Consider the following 20,788-nt stretch of genomic DNA (forward strand, 5'->3'; position numbering starts at 1 on the left):
ACGCATCAGCTTTGAGGCACCTGGCAGGAACAGGCATCCTGTGGGAAAAAAAAAGGAGGAAAAACACAAAATAGGCCTTGTGCCCCTCAGATTTATCTTGGTCGCTAGGTTGTGGTGCGTGAACTACCAAGACTCATTTTGAAAAGTCCTTTCAGCTTTTTTTCTTTTCTCTGGCAAACTACCTGCCTTGGATATTGGAGGCTTGAAGTACAGTGTTAGGGGTGAGCTTCTCAGCTTTCCGTGTGAAAATACAGACAACAGGATAGGCTGGGTTGCTCATTCCAGCTCTCCTAGCATTGCATACACATCCCAAGAGGGATGACTTTGATCCCAGCCCTACCGCTTCCTTAAGTAGGGTGCTCCCACTCCCTCCCTGCAAATTACTTACGCCTATACATCCCTGTGCTTTGCATGGGGCAGTAAACAAACTTACAAACAAAACTGGAAGGGAAGAAGCATAGAAATGCAACAAACATCTGACTGAGACTGTTTGACATCTCAAATGCCACAGCGGTGTCATGACTAGAAGGGGCAAGTTTAGTTTAGAAAGAAAACCATTGTGTTTAAGAGGGAATTTGAAGTAGCAATAAAATACAGTGTTACCTTAGAAGCAAGATTATAATAAACAGTAGTTAAAATGTAGTAACTGAAGACACCCAGTAATGACACAAAAAGAGAGCAATGTTCAGTAGATGTTTTGAATGTTTTAAACAATCCTGTGTTTGTGTAACAATTATATTTAAATACTTCCTATTCAAATAGTAGCCAAGGAATGTAGCATAATCTACTAAAGATAAACTTTTTAAAATAAGCAGTTCCAAACAACTTGCACTGTGGAGTGTGGGGCTCTCGACCTCAGATAATAATTTTTACTAAATCTTGTAATACAAAGGCATTTCGTGCAATTTGGAGAAATCACTGCTCCATTATTCCAGGGTAGATTAGATGAGTTGAATAATTATTGCCTGGTTAGCCAAAGATCAGTAAATCTTCTCCACAGATATTACCATTTTTTTAATAGGCTTTCTGTCCTTGGAGTTTTCTCTCATTTTAGATTAAAAATAGCCTGAATAGTGTTACTTCTGGAAAAAATGGGAGCATCATCCCCGACATGGCAAATACCTGTGCCAGCACATCTCACAGCCTCTGAGAGTCTAGCAGATCTACATAGCCGTGTATCAGCATGGTGGAATATGACATTCATTTTATGTAGGAGAAAATGGCTAAAGGCAGTAAGATGTAGCAGCTCGGTTCACTTTTGTCTAAATGTTTCCTTTCCTTGTGCAGAGGAAGTCTAACAGAAAACAAATTATTTATTGCTTTGCAATACATTTCAGAAAGTAATTGTGATTAAGTACCCTGTCAGTATCCCATAAATCGCAAGAGGGATACTGGGATTGGATCTGACTCCTTCCAATTTCAAGTCTTAATTGTCTTTTTTAAAATGTTAGGTGTTGGAATATAAAAACATACTTAGTTTTCTTCCAGCTAGGGATTTGTTTCCTCCCAAAATGGCTAATTAGTTAAGATAAATGTCTTCCACCGGGAGCTCTCTACTTCATCTGAACCATCTCATCTCTATTTCATACATTCTCAAACTATATATCATCAATTTTGTTTCCCCATATGCTCATTGTTTCCTGTTGCACTACTATAACTAGGATGTGGAACAGTTCTAAAATCACAGCTTTCCAGGAGGCTGACAGTGATATCATACTTGTTTTATCACTACTCCCACATACAATCCCTGCAGTATCATTTCTACTAACACTACATTTTTTATTACAGTTCTTAGTCTGAGAAAGTACATGCACTCATTGTTATTTATAGTGCTTAAAGATCTATGTGGCATCACAAGAACATAGAAGAGATGCCTGTGTCTCTGCTGTCTTTGCAGGAGCGTGCCCAGGGAAGCAGGCAGATCTCAGCACAGTTCTCCTGGGACCCCTTGCTGTTTGGCTTCATGTGATTCCCAACGTACTGATTTATCTTCCACGTTATGTAGGTAGGACGAGCAATGTGGGTTACATGGCAGAAAACTTGCCTGTGTCAAGTCCATCTGCTGTTCTCGAAACGGGAAAGCTGCAGTTCGCTTGCCAAGTGTGAACTTGGACTGGAAAGACGTAAGGCACATTTGGATTTCTCTTGGGCATCACATTTATAATACAGTCTAGACTTTTTCAGTAAATTACATTCTGAAATGGTGATATCTGTTAATGTTAGGGAACGTTCAGTAGTTACCTCAAGAGATGACGTGGCCTGTGTTTAATTTCAGATGTTGTACCCACCTACAGCTGCGGCTGGAGCCATGGAAGTGAAGGTACTGAACACCTTGCAAACTAACACTTCATCTCGTCAAGCCTGCACTTAGGACGTACTGCATCACAACGTTCTCAGCATGGCCACTGACGTTATTTGGCAGCAATATTACAAAGCCAGAGTTAAAAGAACAGAGTATTAACATTCCCTTTTAAAATATCCTATTCCCTGTAACGTTGCAATCCTTCCCACTGGACTTCAAAGGAATACAGGAATTCATGTTGCAAAAATTATGAGATTTTCATCAGCAATTATTTCTCAATGTGCTTTTCCCTTCGTTTTTTTAGCCATGAAGCTTATGAAACCCATTCTCTTGAATAAAACAGCACTTTAAAAAAATTAAGCAGAACACAAAGCAAATGTCCAGAATTATATAAGCTAACTGCAGCATCTCATGGAAATAAATTTGTCTGTCTTCAAGTCCTGTTTACTGTATCAATGGGCTTCCTAGCTGAATCAATCCTGTGGGACTTGAGGCTTGCCGTGGGACGAGGGAATGAATTTGATGACCCCTCATGATTCCTTCTTTAGCTTCTTTCTTCCTTCCTGGGCTTCCCAAGTCTTCAGACTACACTCAGCTCTGTAGGGCTATGTGCGTACTGGTGCATATGTCTTTTGCCACCAGCTGCCTCAACAAGTCGTTGATAGAGCTGTAATCTCTGACAGAGCGAGGTTTCAGAATAACGACGGCTTTGAAAATCAAATCTCAGGCTTTGAATTGGCAATTGTAGACTGGAAGTCCATGAAAGTTTTGGAGCACTTGGCTGTTGTGGCCTATCCCTAAGGCAACCCATTGGGTAAACATACACATTCACATAAGGACACAGTTGCAGCCCTGAAGAGCTTGACTTTGACTTTACAAAATTATGCATTCTGTGAACTGAAAAGGTAGCAGTTAGTAGAAGTTTGTTTGTCCTAAAATAATTTTTAAAACTGGTTTTGGACTGTTCCTTTTCATATTGTGTTTGTGCTATAGGTTTTGGCGTAGCTTCTGTAGCATGTAGGATTTCAACATATTTTTTGTGGCATATGGCATTTCTACTTCTGCTTGCAGATTGTTTTTAAGGCACATGAGCTAATGGCTTTTTTTCCGTGTCACTCAAAATACAAACCATTTATGCACAGGCATGTATCCCAAGAGTGAGTGGCTCAGAAGATCCTGCAGGTATCTGAACACATACAAGCCTGTCTGTTAGTCTTAAATTCAAACAATTGCCTGTTCAACCTCTGAGGCTTGTCACCTCTAAAACCTACTCTAATCATTACAAAGGATATCACTCAAAATATCTGATTTGATATGAAGTGTTTATAGGACTATGAACAATAGGTGGCAGATGGCTATTCTTTCCAGTATCATGAAGTACATCAATATTTTATAAGATTAAATGTATTCAGCTGCTCTACCACCTGCCGGTTTTGCTTTTGTTTATTTTCCCCAAAATGAAAGTTGTGGGTGACTGTGTTTCAGGTGTTACTTTCAGTCCGTCACTTGCCTTACCATGTCATAGACATTTCCAGGAGCGTATCATCAGTCAGTTCTGCAGAACTGATGATTTAAGCAGAGGTTTGCCTGTACAGGCGTGGTGGCCCACCAGCCCACCAGCTTATATTGAAACTGCATTATATTGAGAAAGGGGTGGGAGTGGGACTTTAAGCAAGAGGGTTTGCCCTTTGCTTCATTATTGACTGCTGATGTCATTTTTCTGGCTGCCTGAAAGACTGTTTACTCTTCCTTTTGGTTCTGGCTGTTTGCTTACCCTCAGTCCCATTGTGTACAGGCTCCTCTGGTTCGCTGAGGTTCAGGTTTCACTGATTCAGGCCTCTTCCTGCTTTTGGTGGCTCTTGCCATGGGAATCAGGTTTAAGTGTATGCAGTGCTTGCTGCGGCTGCCTGATGAGAGGGGCTATTTCTGTCCCCTCTGTCTGTCAGGACAGATTTTATCTCCTTCCTTTTTTCCCAAATTTTCTGTCTCCTCTAGCATCTTCTTGCATTTTCCCATTCGCTTCCTTCTGTCTTACTCCTTCCTTTACTTCAATATTGTCTCGTTTCTTTTAAATGTTGATTTAGCTCTTTCAGTATTCCTTTATCTATGAAAAGTGCACATAGAACAAAGTTTAATACACTGATACAGTACAATACAACTTTTAAAAACCTCTCCTTAATACAGAGTAGTTTTTCAGTGAATTGAAAAATATCACAATACCAAAAATGTGTCACTTGCCTGTATATCCCATGTCATATTACTTCTCAGAGAGCCCTTTCTGCACTGACTAGGTAGACAATGCAAGATGGCTAGGTGTAGAAAATGCAAAAGTTAGAAAGCCTGGGATTACAGCGTTGGTGGACAAGGGAAGAGCAACTGACATCATCAACTTGGACTTGTGCAAGGCATTTGACACTGTCCCACACAACATCCTTGTCTCTAAATTGGAGAGACGTGGATTCAATGGGTGGACCACTCAGTGGATAAGGAATTGGGTGGATGGTCACACTCGAAATTGTGGTCAACGGCTCAATGTCCAAGTGGAGAACAGCAATAGTGGTGTTCCTCAGGCGCTGGTACTGGGACTGGCACTGTTTAACATCTTTGTTGGCAACACGGACAGTGGGATCGAGTGCACCTTCAGCAAGTTTGCTGACACCACCAAGCTGTGTGATGTGGTCGACACACTGGAGGGAAGGGATGCCATCTAGAGGGACCTGGGCAGGCTTGAGAGGTGGGCCTATGCAAACCACACGAAGTTCAGCAAGGCCAAGTGCAAGGTCCTGCACATGGGTCGGGGCAATCCCAAGCACAGCTATAGGCTGGGCGAGGAATGGATTGAAAGCAGCCCTGAGGAGAAGGGCTTGGGGGTATTGATTGATGAGAAGCTCAACATGAGCCAGCAATGTGCGCTTGCAGCCCAGAAAGCCGACCGTGTCCTGGGCTGCATCACAAGAAGTGTGACCAGCAGGTCGAGGGAGGTGATCCTGCCCCTCTACTCTGCTCTTGTGAGACCCCACCTGGAGTACTGCGTCCAGCTCTGGGGGCCCCAGTACAGGAGAGACATGGAGCTGTTGGAGTGAGTCCAGAGGAGGCCACGAAGCTGATCAGAGGGCTGCGGCACCTCAGCTATGAGGACAGGCTGAGAGAGTTGGGATTGTTCAGCCTGGAGAAGAGAAGGCTCCGGGGAGATCTAATTGCAGCTTACCAGTACCTGAAGGGGCGTACAGGAAAGATGGTGAGGGACTGTTTATCAGGGAGTGTAGTGACAGGACAAGGGGGAATGGGTTTAAGCTGAAGGAGGGTCGATTTAGGTTAGATGTTAGGAAGAAATTCTTTACTGTTAGAGTGGTGAGGCCCTGGCACAGGTTGCCCAGAGAAGCTGTGGATGCCCCATCCCTGGCAGTGTTCAAGGCCAGGTTGGACGGGGCTTTGGGCAACCTGGTCTAGTGGAGGGTGTCAGGAGGGTTGGAACTAGATGGGCTTTCAGGTCCCTTCCAACCCAAACCAGTCTGTGATTCTATGATTCTAAGAAGGCACATGTGGCAGTATCAAAACTGAAGCATAGGATGTGTTTGAAACATGAAATCGGGGTGTCTTCCTGAATCAGATTATTAGATTCTTGTTAACTGGATTTCATCCTGCTCCCACATCAGGAGGAGAAGGGACTTGATGAAAGAAAGGGGTAAGCTATAATCAAATCATACAGCTTTCAAATCACAGAAAGGTGGAACATAGAAAGAAGGGAACAGATAAGAAGACAAAAGACTGAGTCTTACTAGCAGTGATGCAAAACAAACCAAAACATCAGTTTCATCTTTTCTGTCCATAGAACAAAAACATCTCTATATTATCAATGCTGTCTCCAGCACAAATCCGAAACATATCCCCACACTAGCTACTATGAAGAAAAATCAATCCTCTCAGCTGAAACCAGGACAATGTCTTAGTGTGGTTTTCCAGAGCAGTAGTTGGAAGAGATGTTTTTGTAAACTCTGAAGATCTGATGTAGAGTTACAGTAAGACAAGGAACCTGGAATCTCATGACAGTGTTTTATAGAGTCAGTTTTCAGAGCACAGTCACTGTTAGAGTAAACGTTATTACCACTCACCCATAACCACCAGAATGTCAGAAGTAACTCAAAGTTAACAAAAACAGAATCATTTTTTAGATACCAAGTGTAAAAACCTCAAAAACATACATTTTCATGAAGTTACAAGGAAATGAAAATGGAAGCCTGTAATAAAATGTGTGGGTTCTCTGTGCTGTAATAGTGTATTCTGTAAAAGGTGTAATTACTTGTCTAATGTAGTGCAAAAGTTAAATCTTTATGACCTTTTCCATTTGCTGCTGAAACAAGCAGACAGAGAAGTGTAAATGACTGATAGAGAAGAAATATATTCAGTTTGTTCAGGTAAAGCTCCTTATGGAAGATCAAAATAATTTTTTTCCAACAGCGTGCTATTTAGAGTCTTTTCCCAGCTTCACTTCATGTAGAATTTATATAGCACAACATGAAATGGGGGATGCAAGTTGGGCTTTTAAGCATGTTCTTCCTCTTCTGCCTTGAGCCATCTGTGTTCGGTCAGCCTCCTGTTCGGGCTAAAGCAGCGTGAAGGTTTCCTGTGAAGCCTTAGCTGTAGAAATAGCTTGCCAGGGAAATGGAAGTCCTATCCATTTATCTTTTCCCTAACCAATCCCATATGGCAACCATAGAGTGGAACAAGCCAACTAGAGGGTGGCCAAGCTCTCTCAAGCTGTTTCACACCAGTAAGTGACTGAGTTCATTTCCCAGGGTAGGAGCATCTTACAACTGGTGGTAAGACTGCCCAAATACAGGGACTGTTGGGTAATTCACATTCCTGGCTAATGCAGATGTGCTCACAGATGCTGCTGAGGCTGGTGTTTACGCCAGGTCTTACTAGGAACCAGTTACCCAATTTCATCCTGTAAGGAAGCCAAGGGACCCTGTAGATAGATAGCCACCATCGTTAATAAAGGCACCCCTCACCTTTGGCAAGCAAAGCCAGCTTTAGGCTGTAAAGCAGTATGAAGCTGCCCAAACATTTGGCAGATATCTCTGGAGCGTAAACATGCTTTATCCTGCACAAAAATCTTATGCAAAGAAGAGCTTTCTGAGTGAGGTACCAACCACCAAATAACACTCTTTTTTCCTCAAAGTTTCCTTATAGTCCAATAATTTACTATCACTTCTGGAGTTTTTTTCTTCTTCCCTAACTTCAAAATAATAAGCAGGATTCGATCTGACCACACTTCAGATCGATCAGCACCATGAAAGGTGGATTTTCTTAAAGACTGGGTTGAGGGGAAAGTGAATTTGTGCAAGGACACACATACCTAGAGATATATGAGCCAATCGGCTTAAAATGTTGTTTTGCCCTGACCTGACAAGGCTTGCTGTCTCTGGCAACACATAATCTCTTTTAATATACTACCAGGAAGGTGATGGCTGTTTGAAAACGCTTCTAAACTGCAGTTTATCTCCAAGGCTGACACCTTAATAGAAACTATACCATCTCTTTGGGAACCTTGTTACGAGCAGTTATTAATAAGGGTTTGTGTTGATTCAGGAGAGAAATGGATAAGGAAAGACTCTGAATCAACTTGTTATACGTTTTGTGCAGAAGTTTAAAAAATCGTGTGTTGAGGATTTTAAAGCGGTTGCTGCCAATGGAGATCCCTATTTCACTTGATAAAGCCATGAGGCTTTGTCCTGCCCATCAGTTTGTTTTCCTAAGAGCGTGCTTCTCTTATTCATCACCATCAGCATGATTTAAAGTTGTGCATTTAAGACTCAGGTAAGCTTCTTTGCAAACACTCTTGAGAATAGGATCAAAATGGGAAGAGATTACATGTAATCTAATTATGTTAGGTTCCATTTGAAATCCTTCAGTCTAAACATTAAAAGAATACGACACAGCTTTACAATATGCTATAGTTCACATGGAATTTACATGAGCATGTGTAAATGAGGCAACATGTGAAAGAATATCATGTGTTGGGTGTACAGCAATGTTTGCTTTGCAGAATCTAAATCTGAAGACTAGAATGGTGAACTAAAAATAAATTATAAGAACTTTACCCCTTATGTCACTAATGTGAAGCTAGCCTTTGCCTCTTATTATCTGGCCACAACTTATATGAAAAAGCTGGCGATCAAAAGATCTATATCAAAAAATCCACACCAAACGTGACATTGGTCAGCAAGGTTGTGGCTGAAGCAGCACTGACACTGAAGATTAATGTCTGTTCGTGGGATGGACAGTGAATCTCTGTTGCTCAGTGGTCTGTACATTTACACCATAACATTGACTGTGGTAAGGGCTGTAAGGACATCCATAGTCATGAGACTGGTTTGAGTAATTCTTCATTTTCAGTCTTTCAAAAACACAGAAGTGAATTAAATTAACTTTGGCTGTAGGATAAGGAGAGGTAGTTTCACTGAAATTGCACCACACTGAATCAGGCCTCAAATTATGTATTAAAAGTCTGATATTCACACGTGCTCCAAACCTGCTTGGAGGGAGGACCTAGAAAGCCCCGTAGTCTCGCTCACCTCCTGCATTAAGTGCTTCAAATGATCTGGTGAGAGGCTCAGGTGCAGTGCTTCCCTCCACATCACCACCACAGCTCCTGATCCATGCGTGATCAAATTCAGAACCGTTCTATGCTTAGTTTGTCACTCAGGTTTTAGAATGGAGGCTGTTCTTCCTAGACTTGGGACAACTTCCCAAACTGTTCTGTGAGATTCCTCAAAACTGGGATTGTAGAAAGCTCATGAAAACTTCTTGTCCAGCTATGTTTGCATTATCCTGAGTTATGTCAAAACTGGATTCAGAAAACAGATTCCTTTCTCATTTTGAATTTGATCTCTGACCTTAAGGAGCTTTACAAGGAGAAGGTGGATTTCTCTTCAGATTTTCCTCTGATTTTAGAAAATGGATCAAGCTGCAAAATTCAGACCTGCATTTTGCCCTCCACCACACAACTCAGGTTCTAATTCACTCTAAGACTACAGATCATTTGCCAAGGCTGTTTCTAGCCCAATTCCAAACATTGGGCACATCTTGATCTCATGTTGTAGTCTGAGTCTGTCCAATCACAGAACAGGAGCTAGGGAATCCTCATGTTATATGCTCCACAACCAAAAGAAACAAATACATTTAAAACAATGAAATAAGTTCTGTACCAGTTTCTGGCCAGATGGTGTTGTGAATTGTTGTAATTTGTCAGCAAAACAGAGGAAGGAAGTGTTTTAAAGCCAGATTATATTATTTTCCTTAAGTTCTTATTATGAAATCTTCCTGAAGTGAACTTTCAAAACTTGAAAACCCTTCCAGAGGGAATGAATGGAACAGGGCAAACCGGAGACGTGCTGGGGAGTAGTTAAAAACAAGGGAAAAGTATAGCATACCAGTGAAATAAAGGAAGGACCCATTACCAAGTTTTCAGTTTGGGAAGACAAAGTAACAGAAAAAAATAAGTAAGTAAGTTTTACGTAAAAGTATATGTTTTTTCTCTCCTCTGAATAACTATAAATTGGAAAGCACCCAGGGTCTTCCCTCCTACTGGAGGGAAACAAGCCTGAAAACTGAGAAAGCAGATAACGCAAGCAATAATATATTCCCTATGTAGGGAGACTGCAAGGTTTAACAAATTAATGCCACTAAAGTGCCTTGAGATCCTTAAGGAAAAATGCTGAGAAAAAATGCTTTTTATTTTTGCTGTCATTTAAGAAACAAAATACATTTGAAAACCATGAGAAAAAATGTGTCTTAAATGAAAATGACCCCTGACTATTAAGTTCACTCCAGTCAAATAAAACACATCCTGTTTTTGTAACTTTTTTATACAAGGCAGATCCTGGTCTCTATACACTTTTTCCAGCCAAGGATTTGACCCGTAGTTGAATTTTAAGTAGAAGCAGGGGGGGTGATGGAAAATACAAGGTGCTGCTCCCACTTCAGTTAAGAAAAAGGGTGAAATCAGCATTTGGGAAAATACAGAAAATGGAGTAAGTTCATTGTACTGTCTCTCAACTAAAATTAGTCTGTACAAAGAGTTTAGAAATCCTCTGGCAGGGCCAACATATCCACTGTATCACTTAATTAAATGACACACGATTTGTCACTTAAAATACATCCCAGAATTTCCATATGATCATGAAAATCTATCACACAAGCTGCACCAGCCTTTTCTTGATAATTCTGTTCTGGAACATCTGCATTGAGATAGAAAAGCATAACCATGTTGTGTCCTGCATCAGTCACCCCCAGGCCTTTCCCATGGAAGAAGGAATCATTGCTTGTTTCATGCAAGCAGTGAGACGAGAGGACCTCATCATCTAGTAGCCACCTAGGGTGGGACTGATCTCACTCAACCTTAGGTGTCTACAATGTATGTGCCTATATGTAAAGCAGGTGCTTAGGCTCCCATTCTGGTTGCTGGAGGGCTAGTCAAAGGAGTTTAGGGCATGATTCACCTCATTATAAAACAGACACTTAGAGTAGGTTGGATTTATCACACTCTAAGCTCCCCTGACACCTAACAATGTGTGTCTTCAAGATGCGAGTTAGGTATCTAAGCTTGCCTTGCAGATAATGGTGATCTGATCAATAGTGGATGAATCGTGAGCGCTAACAAGCTAACCAACTGTAGGTGCCTCCTCTGACGGCCATGGGAGCTACGACAGCTAGCTCACATGTAAACCCCTACGTGCAGACACCTAAATTTAGGTGTCTTAATCTGCGTGCTGAGTCTAACCTTTACATTAGGTAAATGAAGCTGCTTCCAGTCAACTCTGTAGAAATACAGGTTTAAAATGCAGATTTGAATAACTTTGATGAACAAAATGAAGAGAAGTGAACGGTTTGGAAAATATAATCTGAACTGCATTTAGAGATGAATCTAAACCAGTGTAAGAACCAAACAGGAATCTGCTTTGTATGTGTGGTGCCTTGTCTTTAAAAATATACATACCTCCTACTCAGCTGTTCAGATGCCAGAACAGGATCTGCCTTTGTAGAAATAGATCAGGATCATTTGTCCTCTTCATGATTATAAGCTGATTGTCTATTTTTGAGTGGATAAAACACACTTACTGATCATTCATCCTTACTGACAAGAAAATGTTTACCTTGCATTGAAATCCACTGCCTGGTTGATACTTCCAGTCATTTCAACATCAAAATCAATCTTGATACATTAACAATCTTAATGATTCTTGGTATTTCTGTTACAAATGAAAATCAGGGATTTATAGGTTTTAGTGTTCTCAGGTGATGACACTGTGTGGCCATGTAGGTCTAAATACTTAGCATTTAATGCAGTGTAAAAACCATCAGGCGCACAGTCTATTTTTGCTAGAGATGGTCTATGTAACTAAATGTTTTCAATGCTAATTAAAGCATTCTCGTACAATGACGATGAGTGTTAGACAAATACCTTGTAATCAGGCAGCACTCCAAATCTGCTCCTGTGTTCACACTGGATATTGCTGATAATTATCCTCTTCCCAATCATATTATCATAGAAAACATAACTGGAAGGGACACTGAGATGGGCTCATCCACTGCATCAGCTGGATCAGCCATACCTAAAGTTTCTGAGTACAAATACCTTTATAAAGTATGTATTAAATAATATTTTGTTCTTCACTGTTTTCTTTGCAGGATTAGACATTGTTTTATTTCCTTTTGGGGCACAGGAATTGTTTGGATCAAAGAAATAGGTCAAAAAAAAACCCCACGCTTTTTGATTTATTCAGAATCTTGGATAGAATGCAGCTACAAATTACTTGTCCATACAAAGAAAGGAGACTGGCTCTTTTGTCCCAGCTGCCATGTTTGGACATAACTGGAAGGGGAACAGTAGGCTTGAGGATATGGAGAGGAGAATTATTCTTCGTCAAAAGCCTACCTCTTCCTACAAAGAGTAACAGAGTCTCCTAATGATACTAACAGGCTTCCAAAAGCCAGAAGACTGAGTAATATCAAGTGTAATGCAAGTCTAATAACCGGAACAGGACCAAATTATCCTCTTGGATGCATGTCAGTCTTTTTTTACTGCTGAGCGGAAGCTATAGGTGTACAGCTGAGCAGGATATAGTTCACAACCTGTAACATTCCTCATACCTGAACCCTTTCCCATGGTGAATCAGTGCAAAGCTATAAAAAGAAAATGGGGATTCCTCGAGATAAATTCTCATCCCTGCTGTAGCAGATAGGAGCAGATGGAAGAAACAAACAGACAACTCAGTGTGTTACAGGAGAACTCCCTCAGTGGAGGACAAATCCTGAGGAGGCCTAGAGCTGACGTAGTGAAGAAACAAGGGGACATCAAAACATCTCTGTTTTTATGTCACGTGATCAATGAGGCTGTGAGCAGCCAGATTTAATTTAAAACCAGCATTAGAGTTGCTCCAATTTAGCTTGTGGATACCTAGCTTTAGTTCCTGAATAGGAAGATCTGGGCCAATATTTTCAACACATTACTGCAAACATTCCTCCAGGTACGCTATGTGTTTCATTCCTTACGTCTGCTTAAAAAGAAAGTTCAAAAGGAGAAAAAAATAAACAATAGATGTTCTGGCTCACATCTAAAATGACAGCAGTCCCCATTTCTGGCGAAACCAGGTCTCAGATGGGGAAAAATCAAGCCGTGAGAGCAGCTGCCGAGGCAGGAGTGACGGCCACCCCCAGAGCCATTCTGCGGTTCCAGCTCGACTTTTGCCCATGTTCGCTGGTTGGTTGTTCCAGTCCCTGTGTGCAAAATCTCTTTACATCAGCCTCACTCCCCGCCTGACACTGCAGCTCCAACGGTCCTCTTTTCAGTATCTCTTCTCCTTTCTCTTTTCTTTCCATTTGTATTTTCGTAACTAGTTTTGCATCACTGATACTGCATAACCTACATGCTTGCTATCAAATTGCAACCTTCACTTTTACATACACATTAAGCTGCTTTTCTCCAGCTCTGAGCTTTTCTGGAGCAGGGAGTACAGTGTCTTGGGGGGGGGAGCCTCATACTTTCTCAGCCTTAGGCACTCGTGTAATAGACATGATTTACCTTCCTAATGTCCCTGTAATTTCACTTCTATAGATTGATCCAGACCTAGACAACTAATTAATGTACACTGAAGAAAAGTAGTTGGTCTTCTACTATCAAAAAGCTGTGCAATCATGTACTTAACACCGCTCTGGAATTTTGGGAGCACTGGGGAGCCAAGGTGCTGTCTGAATCCCATTTTGTACTGTTGTGGCTCTGGGACTGCACAGACATTATTAGCACTGCATATCCAAAAGCGGAAAGTAAACCTGATCATAAGATCACAGAATCACAGACTGGTTTGGGTTGGAAGGGACCTTAGAGCCCATCTAATTCCAACCCCCCTGCCATGGGCAGGGACACCCTCCACTAGACCACGTTGCCCAAAGCCCCATCCAGCCTGGCCTTGAACACTTCCAGGGATGGGGCATCCACAGCTTCTCTGGGCAACCTGTGCCAGTGTCTCACCACCCTCACAGGGAAGAATTTCTTCCTAATATTTAGTCTAAATCTCCCCTCCTCCAGCTTAACGCCATTAGCCCTTGTCTTATCACCACTTGCCCTTGTAAACAGTCCCTCGCCAGCTTTCATGACTAGTCCCTCTTCATGAACTGTCATGAGTTGTCCCTAGCGTCAGTGCTTGAGAATTGCTGTGGCAGGTCCAGAAAGCCTGCGGATGAAAACCTGGTGCCAGTGAAGTCCGTAAGAATCCAGCCATCAACTTCAAACAGGACGGACATTCAGCTGGCTTGCAAAGTCAGACACTCTTCCATCCTCAGCAATGCAAATGAAACTTCATGCCACTGTCAACAACCAAATCTGTATGCTCGTGAAAAACATGAAGAACTTGAAAAACTTCACAGCCACAATTAATTCATGTAATTGTATTTCGTTTACCTCAGATTTCCAAACGTATGCTCTTCATCTCCCTGGAGGTTCCTGCCGAGTATAGTAGTATCAGTTGAGGTGCCCAGGTTTGTAGAGCTGAATGTGCCAAGCACAAAAGGTACTCCTGAAACAAGAAGATATCAAAAAGAAGTGGAATTTAAATAAATTACTAGCTAGAAATGGTCTTTTTTGGCCTCCAGAACAAAGCACAGAAATACTGATGAAGGAGAAATGCAGGTAGCCATGTTTTAAAATAAGTGATATATTAAACTACATTATTTTAAAGAGACCTAGCTAAACCCTCATATTTTGCATACTGTACAGATCTAATTGGAGAAATAATGTACCCAGATTTAAGTAAATTAATGTCAGTGGGATTAAGTAGGATATAAATTGAGGAAGCATTTGGTTTCCTTGCCTCTGATGAGACGAGAGGGGGAAATCAGGGTGCACGCATCTCTCCTGCTGTCTTGTGAAGCCCAAATACAAGTGGAATGAAAAAGTGAAAATAAAACCAAAGATAAACTAGTCAGTTGGCTGTTTAAAATAAATGGAACTCTAAAAATTCACTAATGTGATTAGTTCATTAAAATGTTCATTGATATTGATAAGTCCGTTGCCATATTATGAATCTTTCCAATACTAATCAGCTCAGCTCTCAATAAAAGTTACAGAGCAATGAAAATCTCTAGTTTGCTGTAGCATTGCTGTTGCGCAGGAGGCTATTCTTCGTGAAAACAATGGTGTAATTTTAAATGTAGGGGATTAATGTTATCACAGAGGTTATTTTAGCCTGTTTCCTTTGGAGATATGATCACACGCTTTGTCTCCTGCTACATTTGACAGCAGGTTGGGGTTCTTGGTGATCTTAAGTATCCAGCTCTCTTAAGAACACCGATGGCTGGACAGAGCCTAGAGACCCACATTATGGCCTGTAATAAGAGAGAAGCTGGAGCGCTCACCGGGCAGTCATCTGTCACGTGTGACCTGCCAGCACCCTGCACGCCTCACACCATAGCGCATCCTGCCCAGTTAATGGAGAGGATGACAGGGAGGCCTGGAGCTACGGTGCAGGAGAGAGAGACCCAGAGTGTTAAGGATGTGGCAGCACGAGTTATTTCTTCAATTACAGAATGGGTAAGGACTGTTTTCCGCAAGTTTTAATTCAGTCACGCACTGTGACAGTAACCTGAAGTTCCCCTCACGTAGAACCCCATCTCTTACAGTGCCTGCGTCTGGCACACACACAAACACACTGTCGCAGCTTCCTTCCGTGGCCCGTTACTCCTCGCAGGGCGAGAGCCAAGGATGGGTCTGGCTCTGAGTAATGCACGTCCATTGGCACACGCATGCCGATTCGCTGGTCACAGCTGATCACTGAACTTGCGCTGCAGCCTTTTCCTCATAGGAAGCATTCGTTTCTGTCTTTTTGTTCTCCTCAGCAATAATTTTCCTGCAACTTTTAACATCTTTTCCAACGTCCTTGACAGATCTGGGTGACTGGCAGACATAATTCCCTGAACCTTATTTACTTTTTTCCCTTCAAAACTAAAATAATCTTTATTATAAAATGCCCCTTTGAACTTGTGGGTTAGTATTCCCTAACTACAGAATAATTGTCTTTGCTCATTACGTGTTAATATTTCCTCTGCCTGGAAACAGGAACCACAAGCACTTTGACACAGAGAGTTACAGGATGTTTCTCCACAATATCGGACAGCTGAGTTGAATCAGGCCATCGCTCTGCTGTTAGTGCCAACACCCTGTAAATTTAATGTGTGTGGCCCTGACAGGATACAAGGGTGCCGTGAGAGCAGTGGGGCTTACAGGCTGAGCTGGGCTCCTGCCCGGTGATCCCCCTGGACAGGGGAAGAACAGACACACGAGCAGTTGGCAACTTCACTGGTGATTCCTTGTCCTGCCACATTCGACACAGCACAGGGGAGATAAGATGTAAAGTGAGATAACTAAGATGTACAATATTACAATACCTAAGTCACTGACAACCCAGTAACAAGCAGTGTTCTGCATCAAGCCCCTTGCAAGAAATGTTTCACCTGAGGACACCTGAAAGCTTCCTTCTCCTCTTGCCCCAGCCTGGTATCGACATACCTGGCTTCAGCTCCAAACTGAACTGATTTTTTCTGTGACTGTGTTAACTTTTCTACTCGAGGTAGATTTTATCAGTGTTATCCCCGTGGACCTTCTGACTTCAATGGTACCAAGGAATCGTTAACTATTAAAATTCTGTCGTTCTCCTATTTTCCTGTAAAACTCGTGCTTATTTGTAAGATTCTGGTATTCTTATTGGATAAAAATCCTATTTAATTGAAAATAAATTAATATTTTCTCCAGTTATGATATGATGGCTCTGGTGGTTGTTACGGGGTGAAAAGAAAAAGGATGAAAGAAAATGAAATAAGCTGAAAATGGGCCAAAGGGCAGGGAACAGGTGAACTGGAAGAGTCCATAAAATTCAACATATTTTGCTATGGAAAAGTTATTCGCAGAGGCAGGGACAAGGTGGGAAGAGGGTGTAATTTTGTGGTGAGAATTGTCATTTGCAGACACGGCTTGGAGCAAAGCCATGCAACGACAGTGGCCGTTCCCAAGTATGGAGAGTACCAATTTTAGGCAATTTTTTTCCTCTTGGCCCCAAACAGCAGCTACAACTTCCCGTATATTTCACAGCAAGGTTCTCAGTTGTAACCACAGCAGACAGACACTGACCTCTGAGAGTGAATCCTGGGATACAGTCAGAGGATCATCAGGCTGAGAGGATTCCAGTACTCCGTTCCTCCAGCAAGGTAGGTCCCTGGGCTGAGAGCAGCATTTGTAGCTTCTGTGTGGGTGAGGGAAACGTTCCCACCATCTGTGAGATCCACCTGACGGTTCCCCTTGGTCCCCCACACAGAGAAGCGGGCAGCCTGCGCAGGCACCCGGAGCAGCATCTAATTTAAGACACTTGGAGCAGCCCTGCGGAGGAACACGCGTCTCTGTTCATTGTGCAGGGAGCCTCGCAGGATTAAGTATCTAAATTGGGAACCTAAGGTTAGATACTCTGAGGACAGGAATGAATACCACCTTTTTTCCAAGCCTGTTATATCCTACCATATATTTCATAATTCTGATCATTATTCGCATCTTTAGGAATCTCGTAATTGGAAGGCACCTATGAAAAATTTAATGCTAAAGCCAGGGAAATATGAATCGCTTGAAAACCTCTGAGGACAGTGAAGGATGAAAAAGGAGTGTGGGGAGGATAAGAGAAAAACAGCAAGTAAAGAGGAACAGGGATGGGTCTGGGGACAAAAGGGCTTTGATCATTTGCCCGGTTCTGGAGCTGAAGGGAAAATGCGTGCCATCCATTGCGTGGAGCAGTGCTGCCACACCGTGACGGAGAAAGCTCTGAGCGGTAATTGCAAAAAATGGCAGCAGTGATGACACCAGGAGCTTTGTGGGACAACAGCTTGTTTGCCGATGGAACGCTAAATGTCATTACAGTATTGCCAGGTAAGGCCCTGATCCGGGCCTGAATGGAGTGGCAGGAGGTGAGCCAGGTTCACAGCTTATTACAAAATATCAATGGCAGTCATGGAGTTAAAACTAGATTTAAGTCCTTTCTTTTCGTAGAATAATCAATAATGTAAAAAAATCACTTTCTCTTAGGGTACAGACTAAGCTTTTCTGATAGTCTGATATAGTGATGGTCTGATTTTATATATATATATATATATATATATATATAAACTCTTTAACTGATTTCAAATTACTAGAAAGAAGCCCCTCTTTCTAAAGAGAGGACTGATACATGGCATGTCTTCCTGTGACTAACATAAATCAGAATATCTATTTTCAAATGAAAAAAACCCTGAATGACAAGGCTAGGACCCAAGGAAGGTTAGGTAGCAAAGTCATATGAATTCCAGGAGCGGGCAGAATAAAGAGCCCTTCACGTCATGCCCCTAGAAAGTCCCAGCCTAAGTGAGTATTGCCCTGAAGTTTCTGTGCTATTTCCATCTGAACATCAGTATAGAAAACAGGAATTGTCTAAGGCTGCAGTAAGGAATGGTACATGGGCAGCACCCATCATGTAGTGTTAGGCCTCAGGTCAGAGTCCTTTGGCTAAAAAGGAATAAATACGCAAAATCTTTTTTTCATCTTTTCTTTAGGCAGACCCTTAGTCCCAGAGGGTTCCACGTCAGAGAAATGCACTAATCTGTCCCTTTGCTAGCAGAATTCACAAAGCAGGAAAATGAATTCTTTTCCTTGGCCTGGGTGCTCTTCCCGTTATCCTGGACCTACTGTGCGTCTGACCAGAATTAAGCAGTCCTTGAGTTTTAAAGATGCTGAACCCCTCTGGCTCCCAGCGGGATTTTAATGCCTTCAGTAGTGTTGGACATCAAGTCACAAGATCCTCTGGGAATGCCAACGTTTCACGAGAAATAATTTGCATGGAACTCAGCTGGGGATATGCCTGTCTCACGTTCCATAAAATAGTTCCATTTTTTCATCACAGCATCCCAATTAATAGGTAGAAGCATCTTTATGTATATATTTACTCATTTACATATGTGTGTACATGTGGTTTACAGTTCAGCCTCATCCCAACAAGGTCTGCCTTTGCCCTGGGATGATCCTGACCATTGGCGTGCAGCAGGTACTCCTGCAAGGTGCGTGTCCCACCTGGGCTCCTTGAACGCCAGGGAAATAAAGACACAAATAAATACTTGTGCTTCATAGAGAAGGGGATCCTGTATACTGTCTTCACTGTCCATACATGTTATCTAGCGACATTAGAACAGGGACACCAAAGTGCTTTAGAGCAGCTAAGCACACTTGAACTTCAAAACATCTTTTCCCAGCACAGTGTGATACCCTGAAAGTTCTATAATGATCTAACGATGAAGTTGTGTTATGTCCCTTATCATCTCCTTTTTATTTTATATGAAGGATCAATACAGCTAAAGGTTAGAAAAGCCCCATCTGGTACTTGCAATCCTGGCTCCTAGTTTTCTCCAGTTGGAAGCGTGAGCTCAGCCGTAACCACAATGCTGCTAGGGAATGCTATAAAAAGGAAAGTTGTCTGAAATTGGAAAAGTTTGGGGTTTTTTTCAACACTTTCTCAGAGAAGGCAGCAGCAAATCTGTTTAATGCATTGGGGAAACTGCAGCCAAAAAAAAAAAATCTGTAACAAGGGCGAGTGTGAAAGGAAACATGAGGTTGTCAATCAAAGTGAAAAAGAACAGAATTTCCAGGGTGGAGTGGAATTTACAGTGGAAACACTGTATTAAAAAGAAGCTTTTTGGAGATGGCCAAATAAAATTCTTTCCTTGGAGGTGGACAGAGAAAGGACAAGAAGATGGAGAAAGAGAAGGAACTTGAAGAAAAAAAAAATAGATTGCAATTCACAAGCATGAAAGAGCTCACTGGTCAGAGTAGCAGGGGCCTGAGAACTCCTCCCAGAGCTAGCACACACGTCGTGCTCTCAGTGTGCTGGTCTTTGTCACGCCAAGCAGGGACTTTGAAAACTGCTGTCATCTATTTCAGAAGATCTCGTTTTCTTCTAAATGGGCTTTTTTTTTTTTTTCCACAGATTCCTACTAGATATTAAAAGTAAATTTTGGAAGAACTTTTCAGTGAATGACCATGAAATACAACCAACCATGAGGAAATGAAAATGGGCAGGTGGGGAAAGCCCAGTGCAGGCCCGGCTCCCAGGCCCATCAGTGTCCTTCAATGCTTTAAAATGTCCGTAAACCTCCTGTTGCTGTTACACAAAGCCCAGTCATCTGACAGGTCATTGTCTTAGGCAATATAAAATCAGTAAGCAGAAAGTGCATCCCCACACTAAGCTGTTACTACCTGTGTAAGTAAGTATATTATTAAGCACAAAATTCAGGTGGTTCTTTTATGAGGCTGATGCTCAGAACTGAAAAGCCCCAATCACAACGGTCAGAAGAAGCTGCAGAGGTTCAACAGACACTGATAAGAACCAGAGACACATTTGGGAACCTACAAATACTTTGCAAGAACTCACAAGAATGGGGAGATCAGGAAGCAGAAACACAGATTTACATTTACAAGGAACATATGCTCAACATACATCTGTTTTATTTTAGGGTACCCACTGCTCAGCCAGAAAATGGAGCACAAACAACAATGTGCATAAAACAAATTGCTCACACTTTCCTCTAGCATTGATGAAAGGATACACAATGAGTAGGTGTGATAACGGAAGAACAGGGAATCATGACTGGAACACCCTGTATCTCCTTGAAAACCACTGCTTGGTCTTTGGGCCCGTCAGCATCTCACGGCAGACAAGATTGTTCGCTAGCTGCCTCGTCCGCACAGCTGCTGCTCTCCCAGGAGACTGCCTGAGCCAGGTGTGAAGAAAGAGGGCTCATTGCTCTTGCAAGTAAGCAGAGAACAGAATAATGAAAGAAATGTGAGAGGTTATATTGCAAAGTGACATTTTCTGGAAGAGTTGTTTTGAGTAATTGGGGTCTGCAGAGAGTTGTGCATCTCTC

The sequence above is a fragment of the Balearica regulorum genome, chromosome 1 (genome assembly GCF_011004875.1).
Source record: "Balearica regulorum gibbericeps isolate bBalReg1 chromosome 1, bBalReg1.pri, whole genome shotgun sequence".
Classification (NCBI taxonomy): domain Eukaryota; kingdom Metazoa; phylum Chordata; class Aves; order Gruiformes; family Gruidae; genus Balearica; species Balearica regulorum.